Source organism: Phaenicophaeus curvirostris, chromosome 3 (assembly GCF_032191515.1).
Source record: "Phaenicophaeus curvirostris isolate KB17595 chromosome 3, BPBGC_Pcur_1.0, whole genome shotgun sequence".
Taxonomy (NCBI): Eukaryota; Metazoa; Chordata; class Aves; order Cuculiformes; family Cuculidae; genus Phaenicophaeus; species Phaenicophaeus curvirostris.
In genome coordinates, this window is record NC_091394.1 from 67042611 (window position 1) to 67054837 (window position 12227).

The window sequence follows — 12227 nt, forward strand, 5'->3', positions numbered from 1 at the left end:
TTCTTACCTTCTCCATCACATTTGTTGGACACTTAGAGAAAATCATTGGCTTTGAACTAAATTAAAGACTTTGCTGCTGACTTCCATGGGACATTTGGGTCAGAGAAGTGGCTAGCTGATCAGTGGCAGCCAGCATTTTTGCCTGAAGTATACAATGCACTGGGGAGGAAAGGGAAAGTGGTTATGTGATTTTCTGCTCCCCCCACCAAATTTTCTCTCCACTCCCAACAGGAAACAAGCAATTAATATATTTTAAATGCTAACAAGTCAAATTGAGTGCAACAGTACTTCTAGGATGTTGAACTGTTACTGTTGCCAACTTAAGTAGAAGCTAATTTATGTTTATGAAGTGTAATTCAAAGAAACGTTGGTAAGGTTGCTTCTGAGCTCCTGGACTAGAAATGTGCCCAAAGGTTCTAAAAAAGCAGTGATTTTCAGCCAGCTGCTCAGAGCCCCATGAACTATTCTTGGCAGTATTCCTGCTGGCTCATAAGTCTATAATGCTTGCTTTCACAGCTTATTTCACCTTTATTGGATCATGGATAACAAAGCACAGTGCTCATTCTTGCTCTTTTTTTTTCTCAACCTTCATCTATTATGCTACTGTATTGAGGAATGCGTGTCACAATATTAGGAAATATTTTTTCTCCTTCTGACTTCTCAGGAATACCTTTACCTTCACATTTACCTGATTTTTTTTTTAACAATAAATTTGTGGATGAAATTAAAAGCACTTTTCAATTTCTATGTTTATAAATTACATTTACTACTAGAAAAAGTACATAGACTTATACACAGAAAATGTGAAGTATTCAATGATATCAAACTGAATTTGGAAATGCTGAAAGCAGTTATACACATAACCCTCAAAAAGCTGTTTTCCAATTATGTCAGGTAGCTTGGTTTACGTAACTGGCAAGAACAAATGAATGCATAACAAAAAAACCGAAAGAAGTACTAAAATATCTAGATTTTTCTCTGATGATTATAACTTCCCTAATTGATGTATTATCTTACTACAGAGACACTACTTAAATATTTATATGCAATAGAATCATAGAATCATAGAATAACCAGGTTGGAAGAGACCCACCGGATCATCGAGTCCAACCATTCCTATCAAACACTAAACCATGACCCTCAGCACCTCGTCCACCCGTGCCTTAAACACCTCCAGGGAAGGTGAATCAAGCACCTCCCTGGGCAGCTTGTCCCAGGGCCCAATGACCCTTTCTGTGAAGAATTTTTTCCTAATGTCCAGCCTAAATCTCCCCTGGCGGAGCTTGAGGCCATTCCCTCTTGTCCTGTTGCCCGTCACTTGGGAGAAGAGGCCAGCACCCTCCTCTCTACAACCTCCTTTCAGGTAGTTGTAGAGAGCAATGAGGTCTCCCCTCAGCCTCCTCTTCTCCAGGCTAAACAACCCCAGCAATAGAAGTGTTTAAATTATTTTTCATTTTATGCCTTTTTTACTTACAACTTTACTTCCTCTTGATCTAAAGTCCTTACTGTTCTAGATGCATTAAATGAAGTTAGACAGAAGGCAGTCTTTCTTCTACAAGTCTAATATATCAAAAAGAAAAAAATAATGAAAATGAGGATAGAGGTACAGTGGAGATTCAAGTTCAAGTCCTTGGGTTCTTTTGGGGTTAGTTTTTTTTTTTTAATTTTGACAAACCTAACACTTTTGTCATACTAAAAATGTATAGCCTGAGTTATATTTGCAGAATTTACTGTGGCACCTTTTCTGTACTGAGGCATCATTATTGCACAGGGAATCTTCACAAAACTTGATCTAATTGCTATGCTGCATAACCAATTGATTATGCATTTCACTACCGATTCCCAAATTCAGCTTGCACCAGGAAAATATGCACTGGAATGCAAGTTCCTTATAGGGCAGCATAGATTTCCCTCTAAGAAATATGAACATGAGAAAATTGCCCCTTCTTAATCATAAAAGGAGTTTTACATAGGTCTTATGAAGGATTTATGCAGTTTCCTTATGTTCAAACAGATAATGTGGTCACATTTCTCAAGTCAAAATATAATTTAATTCAGAAAGAAAATGAAAGGAGAAGATCTTTCATAGCTTGGCATCTGGACTCTGTGATTACCTTCCAAAGACGAGGACAAGCAGAATAAAGTCATGTGTAAATTGAACTCTGCTTCAAAAAAAGTATAAGCCAGATTTTTGTCAAATAGAAATAAAGCATTCTTAAAAGTAATGTTTGGGCTTGTCTCAGTGTTTTGTGGGTCCTTTTTTCATGGTAACAGTCTCAAAAAAAAAAAAAAAAGAAGCAAAGCTATTTTTATTATGTGTTTAACCAAGCAGAAAGTAATGGAATATGAAATGTGGAATATAACTATTTGGCATGCTTACCTTTATAATGATTATCAGTGATGAGTTGTACTGTTCGGTACACCCCCCTTTGTAATGTCAGGCTGAATTTTAGAGTATTTATAAATTTGATTTTAGTAATCAGAATTCGATAATAATGATATTCAAATTTAATTGTTCAACTAGTTCTAGCTCAGAAGGGAGCAGAAGTCAGAAATTGTGGAAAGCTGGTTTGAAAGGATTGTTCAGATTTACTGGGGTGTGCACATACAGCTTTTTGAATATATGTACATTTACACAGGAGGGATCCAGCCAGCACAACAAAATTACACACATTATTTATGGTGTCCATTATTAGGTGTGTATGTATCTGGTGAGTACTTGCATGTTCTTTCTAGTAGTCTAAGGAGAAGAAAGTCTTTAGTTACCCCTTATTATTTGTTTTGTTCACAGCAACAGTTACTTGGTTTCTTCTGCCATTGCTTTCCTTCTTTCATTTTTTGCTATCTCTTGCCTAATGGTAAAAAAGAAAAAAAGTTCAGGTCAAAGTAATCTGATGTAAGTCACTGCTGACTTTTGAAGCCAGATTTCCAAGATTCTAAATTCTTCCAAGAACGTATCTTTTTTGGTTTATTTAATTGTAAGTTATATGGCCATTGTTCTGCTTCCAGACATGATGGAGTGACTGAACTCAAATGCAGCAGCGAATGTTGCCATCTAAAAACACAACAGTCATTTGCAGTTGACTTTTTAGATTACTACTCCTGGAAAACTGTTTGGGATGTTCTTTAAAATTATTAGTATGACCATATCAGAGCACAATCATTGTAAATTTCATGAAAATCAAATGATTAGTTATGACAGTAGGTGAAAAGTTCAAATTAAATCCCTATGGAAATATACGTGTTACTATTCTTTTCTGTTACATATAAGTGTCTTTTAAGAAGGTGTTCAATACCAATGTTCACAGTGAGGAGTGTCATCCCATATATCTTCTGTAGGCTTCGCTCAGTGAAAGATTCCAGTAATGTTCATCATTATGCATCACCAATTTTATATGTTGCCTTAATGGTCGAGGCAGCTCAAACTTGGATGCTCTCATTTTTGCTTCTTCCACGCAGGAAAGTGAGAAAGACTGATTCTTTGCTGTGTGCTTCAGAATTGAAAACCTCATTGGGTTAACAGGGTTACCGTTCCCAACCCAACTGTCAATCTCAGTCCCTTGGAACATCAGGTTTCACAGGTCAACCTATAGCTTGTTAAGCCATTTCAACAGTCCAGAAGTAGGAAATGTTTAGTTAAAATCTTTATGCTGTGCAACTTTCATTAGATTTTATCTGTTTCCCTATATTCCTTCTTAATATCACTGCCCTCTAACAGAATACATTGCTCTAAGAATGATTAGAAATAGCCTTTACTCTCCCCACTGCAACCAATTGACCTCCAAACAGCAACAAGAGAGATCTGGAAAATAACCTCTCTCAAATTTAAACTCTTATTGTAAGTCTGAGTTCTTCCTGGAGCTGGGAGTCACAGTAAAAGGTCAGTGCATTGATATAAGGTATATTAGTGAACTGTACCTCATGTTAGCCCAAAACCTGTAGTGCTTAAGGTAAAAGGAGTGATAAAACAGCTATGAAAACTTTCCTATTGGTACACTCGTTATGTGGGAAGGATGCTTTTGTGATGATACAGGGAATCAAAGTAGTTATTCACAGATTCATTTTTGGTCTAACAATCAATTAATGACCCCAGGTCACAGAACTCTATTTTTTAATACCTCCTTATCTCTAAGCAGCTTAGGACTGTGGTGGCCTCTTGGTCTTTTATTTCCTTCTCTTTTATTTAAAAAAAAAAAAAATCATGTCAGGTGTCAAGGAAATAATATATTTGGGATTTGAAAAAGCTCTGTGAATTCTACTAGAACTGGATGCTTTGATTAATTTTGATGTTTTTATTAACAACAGTATAAAAATTACTGCTTATAGTAATGTTTTTTAGATGTTTTCAGTCAGCTTGATAACTGGGCAAAAAATTAGTCACACAGGTGTTACTCAGGCTTAATGTTTGCTTCAGAGTTCAGCAGGAGGTGTCAGCCAAAAACCAGTTTGTGTTTAACAGAAGGTGTGTGTATTGGTTATGTTTTGGCATTGGACATCTATGCACCCGCAAAATGTTAACATCTGGTGATATTTCTATCCTGTTTCACTTAATGTTCATCAAATCCAGAAGATTTACAGATGTTTCATGATAATGACAAATAAACAAAAGTTTTGATTATCATCACAAGAAATTCAGCTTTATCTACAATTCAAACTCACTCTGTTTAATTGTACAGAATGAGTGAAAGCCAATAAATAAATGAAAAAATATCTTTATCATGTCAAATTATAAAGGATTTCATTTTCAGTTGGTGTAGATGTTTGCAAAATCTTACCTATAGATTCCTGGTATTCTAACTTAAAAACTTACTTTACAGTTATCCATCTGTTTGTGATTTTAAGGGTTAATTTTCATTTGGGATACATTTTTTTTCTACATACGTATACTTTTTCTTCATTTTTTTTCCACTAAAGTGGAGGTCTGAGATCATTCTGTAGGTGCTTTATAAGAGAAAGCCAAGTAAAGATTTCTCCTTCTCTGTAGTTTTTCCTATGGAGATCATTGTGTGAACATTTATACTTCTTTGAATAGATAAAGTTCATTATTTGCGAGGACTTCAATCGAAAAGTTTCCTCATAATCCAAATAGCATGTTCAGATTCATAAAGCTGCAAATAATACCTGTAGGTACTGATACTATAATTACAAGTAATTCCTGAAAGAGGGTACGAACACCACTTTTAGTATAAATCATTTATGTGCTTTATGGAATTATTTGTGCTGACTGTGTTCGTAGTAGCACCAACGGATATTTTAGAGTTTAAATTAGAACATACGTGTCTAAATGAGAATTTTTACTGGATTTTGAAGTTCTTCATCTTCCAGACTTATATTAGACCTTTTAGAATCATAGAATCATTTGTGTTGGAAAAGACCCTTGAGATCATCAGCTTCAACCCTTAGCCTGACACTGCGAAGTTCACCACTAAACCATGTCCCTAAGCCAAAGTAGGAAGCCTCATTTAAATACGACTTATAACGTATCAATTGCAGTGTCTGAATCTGATCTTAATTTTACTTTGTCTGATAGAATCAGCTAATTACTTCTGTGTACTCTCATTTTATCTGATTTCAGTTTTGCTGACTAGAATTTAAAAGATTTATCTGAAGAAGTGGAACACACTGGTAGAACATCACTGTTATGAAGTGATGACAGGCCCTGAACAATACTATAAAAACCTTCAAGTAAAGTTTTGTGTACTTCTCTCTTGTTTTCTAACTTTGTGTTGCCATCTCACAAGGATCCACATTACTTTCCTCTTTCTTTAATGCTGGAATACTACTTGGCTAAAATACTTCTACTCCACTGACAAGCCCAGTAAGTTCATCTGCAATTTATTATCCAGGATAGTGTAAAAAGTCAACAAATATTTCTACTACGTGGTTTGCAGGTCACTTTCAAAAGTAGAAAGCATGACATTTTACTCACTTTCATCTGAATTTAGACCAGCAGTCACTTCCAAAAGAGCACTGTCAGCATTTCCAGACACTGCATGCCAAATCCATCTGAAAAGATTGCTCAGAAGAATGGTTAGAGCAGGAAAATGTTCTGGTATTTAATATTGCTGTATTTAATAGGTAAGATGACTGCATAGAGTGAAAATGTCTATATTCCCCTTCCAGCCTTTAAAACAGTTTTCTCAAGGATTACAGAAAATGTTATGATATCCTCTATTCTAGATTTGCCATTTCTACTACATGCCATTTCTCCAGGAATTCTTTCAGATTTAAATTGTTTACATTGCCCACTTGAGTTGCTGCAGTCTCTAACTCAAGAAGTCGTATTGCTGGCATATTTTTAATTTGGTGAATCAAAATTGTGTGTTCAGATATGGCTGGAGTGCTGGAAGAAGTACTCAAGACAGATAGGCCAAGGACCTTTGAAAATGAGAACCCGATTATGAATTGAGGCTGATATGGGCCATTTATATAGTAACTAAAGGGCAGATGTATCCTACCCTACTTCTTTTAAGTTTGAATGTACACAGCTGGTTAAATGATTTTCCAGTCAATTAACACTGCCTCATAATTGACTGTTTATCTCTATTGCATACTTGGTGTAGGTTGGATAACTATATACATTTGGTATGATGTGCTATAGTTGTTTCTGTGGTCTCAATGATAATGTTGACTTGCACAACGACATTTGTTGATAGGTGATACAATCCTTTAAATGTAAAGCTATGTTTGACTGTAATCCTAAATTTTAAATAATAGCATTTACATTTACAGACTGAGAGGAACAGCACATTAATAATGTTTTTGATTAACTTCTTTATGATAATTCTTTTTTATTCTGTTCCCTTGAGCAATTCCTCCTCAATCCCATGTCTATTGAGGCTCTTCACCCCGCAGGCAACTGTCACAGGGAAGACAGATATGTAACAGGTACATTCTAAAAGACTGGATATATTCTTTTCAGGAAAACATACAGAATCTCATACAGAAGGCAAATTGTGGTGTGAATAATAATGTAATGACATGCTGTTCCCCTTCCTCATGATTTCTGGAATGCAGGGAAAAGTTTTTAGAAGTATATAGCTTAGTAGTTTTAACCTTTTAATCTGGATTTTTTTTTTTATATAATGAACAGCTAATTAAAAATTTCATGTTAATGTGCATATTATAGCAGATAGGTTGATTGTTTAGAGTCCTTAACATTTCATGATTAAAAAAGACAAACATATAACTGCTATAAAAATACTAAAATACTTGGAGGAGCTGCTTTATAAAAGAGAGATCTAGCTAAAAATCTATTCATAGCACTAAAAAGTATTAATTGGTAAAATACTATAAAAGCTTAGACTTACTGATAGAGTCCATCTTCTAAATTTCTCACTTCATTGCATAATAAAATGTAGGATGTCAGCTATCTAATACATCTGATATGTGGCTGATTATATATAGAAAATATTTCTGGGAACATTATTATAACAAAGCTTTCAGATCCTTTGCCATTTTCTAAGTAAGACATGCTTCTATACATACATTTATTTTTGAAAAAAAAATAGTTCTTAATCTCCTGCTGCTGAGAAGCTCTGAATTGTGAGTACTACAATTACAACTTCACAGGGTAACAGAAACCAGTGAGAGAGTTATAGCAGGTAAATATTTTGATCTTTTTAAAAAAAGTCTAGAGGTACTTCATTCTACTCTCATAGCTAACAAATTCTTGGCTAGACTAGCTATCTTGGAAATAGAGTGCTTCTGTGTAGGCCACTGCAAACCATTTAGGGCCCTGGTTAGAGATGAACAGACCATAAAAACAACCAGAGAGGGCTTTGGGGCATCTTTGGTAAAGGTTTTGACATCTGAACTACACAAATTCTCCTTAAGTAGAGAAGAATCTAAAGAACAGGGCCATCTCAAATTCTTTGCCTTTCGAAGACTGAAAATTATACTGTGAATGAATTATCTTGTATGAAATGAATATGTATTTCAAAGTACATGATGAGGTCTCTTTTGTCTCATCCTCATAATTTATAAATACCAAAGAAAGTGTTCCATAGTATTGCTATGGGATAACCTGTCTCTTTCAGTCTTCTTGAGCTTTGAGCCGTATTTAAATAACAGATTTGAACTTGCTTGACATGTAATTCTAGTTTAAATAGGATATAATATTTTAAACACATTTTCCAAAAGTCTTTGTTACGTGTAATTGCAGTTCAAATATCATGCCTGAAAAGAGTTTTGGAAACCTTAACATTGTCATCTAACCAACCAAACCATGTTTGAAAATGTTATCACTACTGCATTTTAAAAGTGAGCTCAAAACTCGACACAGACAACCTGACTGGCAGCTTCTTGGAAGTATTGTGTCTTAGTAACCTTAAACATGGCTTTTCCTTTTGAACACTTTTGTAGTTGAGATAAAGTAGAAGTGTTTTGGCAGCACCACAGTCTTTGATCCAGTCTGTGGGAAACATAGTGCTGAAATACCCCTAGTCCTAAATTATATAAAACATACAAGGATGACTGTTATCTGTCCTTTTCTCCTTCCTGCTTCCATAGTGACCACAAGGGCTCCATTTAAACTGCAAACATAAGGCAAGGAAAATTCCTAACCTAAATGTCTTTAAAAATCTTAAAATACCATAGGGGCTATTATAGAAATGAAATAATAAATAATGTTGTCTTAGACTTTCTACCATAGCTGCAGTGCACTTGTACTCCTTGTAAACATGCTATATCTGATGCATCAAATTCTGTGTAACTGTCCTGAAAAATAATTCAGTATTTCCATTAACATATCAGAGTCTCCACTAATGTTATGAAATTAGTACTAGCTTAAGACAATTTCTCTTTGTTGCTGAAGACTATGAAAGACTAATGTGTTTTCACTTTACGGTTATCACTTGCCTCTTAGTTTCCTTATTTATGATGTTGTCTATTTGGTTGCAGATACTTAAGGATGTAGAAAGAAGAAGAGGAAGACTTGGGAGCAATAAAGCGCCACTCTGAAAAAATCCACTGGAAAATTGTGAGGAAGCTACTGACTGAGGCTATGACTTCAGATAGCATGGCCATGTCTGTTATTCTTAAACAAAGTACCAGAATAACAAGACGATTGTCAGAGGAACATGAGCTTAGAAAAAGTTTGAAATTTTAACAGCTGACATGAAACAAACCAAGTCCATGAGAGAGGACAAGGGCTTGAAGGATTCATACTGCTAAGTTACAAGTAAAATGACTTTATTCAGACATTGATAGGCTAGTATATGAGGATTAGGATGTTAGGATCTTAACAATAGAATCATAGAATTGTTAAGGTTGGAAAAGACCTCTAAGATCATCAAGTCCAACCATCAATACAATACCAATGTGCCTCCTAAAACATGTTCTAGAGTGCCCCATCTATGTGTGGAGAAAACTGACGTCCAGCCTAGTGCTTTTTTCTCCCAGGCAAATAAGGAGATTCCCTATTGATATTCCCAGACAGGCATAATCTTAAAGTTAGGAGAGCATTAGATATATATTCATTAGATTACATACTTGTCTTTATCTTTGCAAAATATTCTTCATTTTCAGGTTTATTGTTTTTAATTGTAATGTAAATTATAACAATTTTAAAAGATATAATTTTATTATGAGAAACTCAAATTACTTTTCATTTAATATAAGGAAATAACTGTTACGTTAAATTATTCCCTTTATAGAGATCTGTGGTGCAGATCTTCAGACTCTTAGTTTTTCTATCCATTGTCCCAGGCACTAGCCTGAAATATCTGATTTGCACAAGAAACGAGAAGAAATTCTCCATTATGCATTATATATTTGTTTCATGTTTACCATTTAAGTTATGCAAAAAGGGCGCAAAATAAAACCCAGATATTAACACCAAGGTATGTTGTTCTGACATTGGCAGCAGACAGAGATGCTGAGTCTTCAACTGTGAAAATAAGATGAAGAAGCTTCTTATTATGAAGAAAAAAATAAGCGACACTTCAATTTATGCCTAGACTGGGTAGGTACAGTATCTGAATTTTTAAGATTTTTGGCTGTAATAGGTATCACGTATAGTGTTGATACAATGAAAGCTCTGCTATCCTGAATAATGATCTTATGGAAGGCTAGTCAGTCAGTTTTCAAGAAAATCTTGAAAAGGACATTTGAACTAATGGTGCCTGAGATCACAGCACTAAGTTACTTACCAATGAAGATTGTGTTAGACTCAAAGCTTCTATGCTCTGTGAGATTGACTGAAATTTCCTGAGAGATTTCTTCTCTCTTCATGGTCATAAGCATTCGCACAGCTGCTAAAGGTTTTTGGCAGCTCCCCACAACTGTGGAACTACATCTGGAGTAAATCTTAGTGACCATAAATTTCAGTACCTTCAGAACAAAAGAGTGAAGCCTACTTCTCTCACCTAGCAGTACCAAAGCCAAAAAGAAGCCAATCAATTCCTGCTGTTGGGAGGGATGGAAAGAGAAAAACAGAGAACTTTTTGTCTTCTCTGTAGCAGATATATAAGATGCTTTAATATTCCAATAAAAAGACAGAATATAAACTTAGATAACTAAAGCCTGATCTGGAAAATATGAGTCAGAGCCAAATGAGCTAATTCAATTCCAGGGACTCAAAATAAAACATCACTTGATTTAACTCTTAAGGGCAATGTTTGAAATTTGAGCTTTTTTTTAATAGACCATCTTTATTCACAATATATAGCATGCTTACTTAAGGAAAACCCTGCCTTTAAAAAAAATAGTACCAAACAATTATCACATTTTTAATTGCACAGCTTAATTTACTCAGTAAACAGTACTATGATTTGCTGTGTAGTTTGTTTTTGAATAATTCAAAATCTTGGAGATAATTAAAATTTAATCTTCTAAAGGGATTTTGGATCCCATATCTGTGAAATATGTAATTTTGTATATTTTATGAGACTTTTTTGATTCGGTTGACATTATACTGTTGTTTGAAATGGGCCTTGTAAGGTGAAAATGAGACATTGAGAATGAGAGCGAATGTATAATTTATAAACTCCTCTTAATAAAGCATATGTTAAGTACAGATCTGTGTGGAAAAGTCCTTTAAGGTTATTTATAGTTTGATTTATTGTATTAGAGTTCTTCTTAATAATAGAGTTATCTTACCATTGTAATTGAGTCTATCAGTCAAGATTAGAGAGGACATTTTACATGTCTGAAAGAAGATGGCAAGGCTATGAATCTGCAGCAAGTACCAAAGTTAAGAAGATCGTCGATACTATTGGACCATACTGTTTTCTTAACTCAGGTTTTCAAAATCACTTTACTCTGGGGGTACGTTTTATACTTGACTAAGTCAGAATTGCCACTCAGACCTGAGTGATCAGCTACCTCTATTAACTGGGGATTTTAATATGGATTTCAAAACAAGATATTGAGTCAGCCAAGAGAAGGTGGCAGAGAGAATCCAGTATGCATGAGCAACTACACATAGAGAACGAATATCTAAAGAACAATCTCTCTTCATAAATGATCTTTATGTTGTTCAGAGTGAGGCAAAGTATGACATCATATGAGCTGATGAACTGTAGCAGAACTGTTTGCAACTGGGCCCTCAGATAAGCCTCTCTTAGCTCCCAACAAACCTAGGTGCAACAGATGCCAACCTTCAGAATCTATTTCTTTATCAATGGCTTGGAACCCTATGTGGAAGTATCATGCTCCTCCCTATGTTGGGTTCTGCAGGAACCTTTTTAGAGTGAGGAAGTTGAGGCACAATCAGATTTTCAAAGGTATATAGTCATTTATCTCTCATTTAATCTGTGCAAGTCAGACATGAATGTCTTCATACGTTCATCTAACATAAATCTAAGTAATTATCCCAAATCTCTATGCAAATCTTCCAGCAGATCAAACTTCACGTAGGCAGTTAAGGCTTGCTCTCAGCCATGACAAAATATTTGTTCACAAGTAAAATCAATAAAATATTAGGGTTAGAAAAAAAATATTAGGGACAGAGAAGATATAAAAGGGATATGTAAATTTATAGTGGAAGAAACAAAAAGGACATATACATTTCTTGCTTCACTCTTCTGGAGCAATAAAAATGGCTTTAAAAGTATTAAAAGAATGAGAAGGAACTGAGGCAATGACATGTGAAAAGTAGTCTACAACATTGCTCAGATTTTGGAGAACATAGTGGAAGAAAGGTTGAGTTTTCCAGGAACTCCACGGCAGGTTTATTTGCTTTGAAATAAAGATCAGGTAATTTCATTTCAGAAGGTGGTGAACTG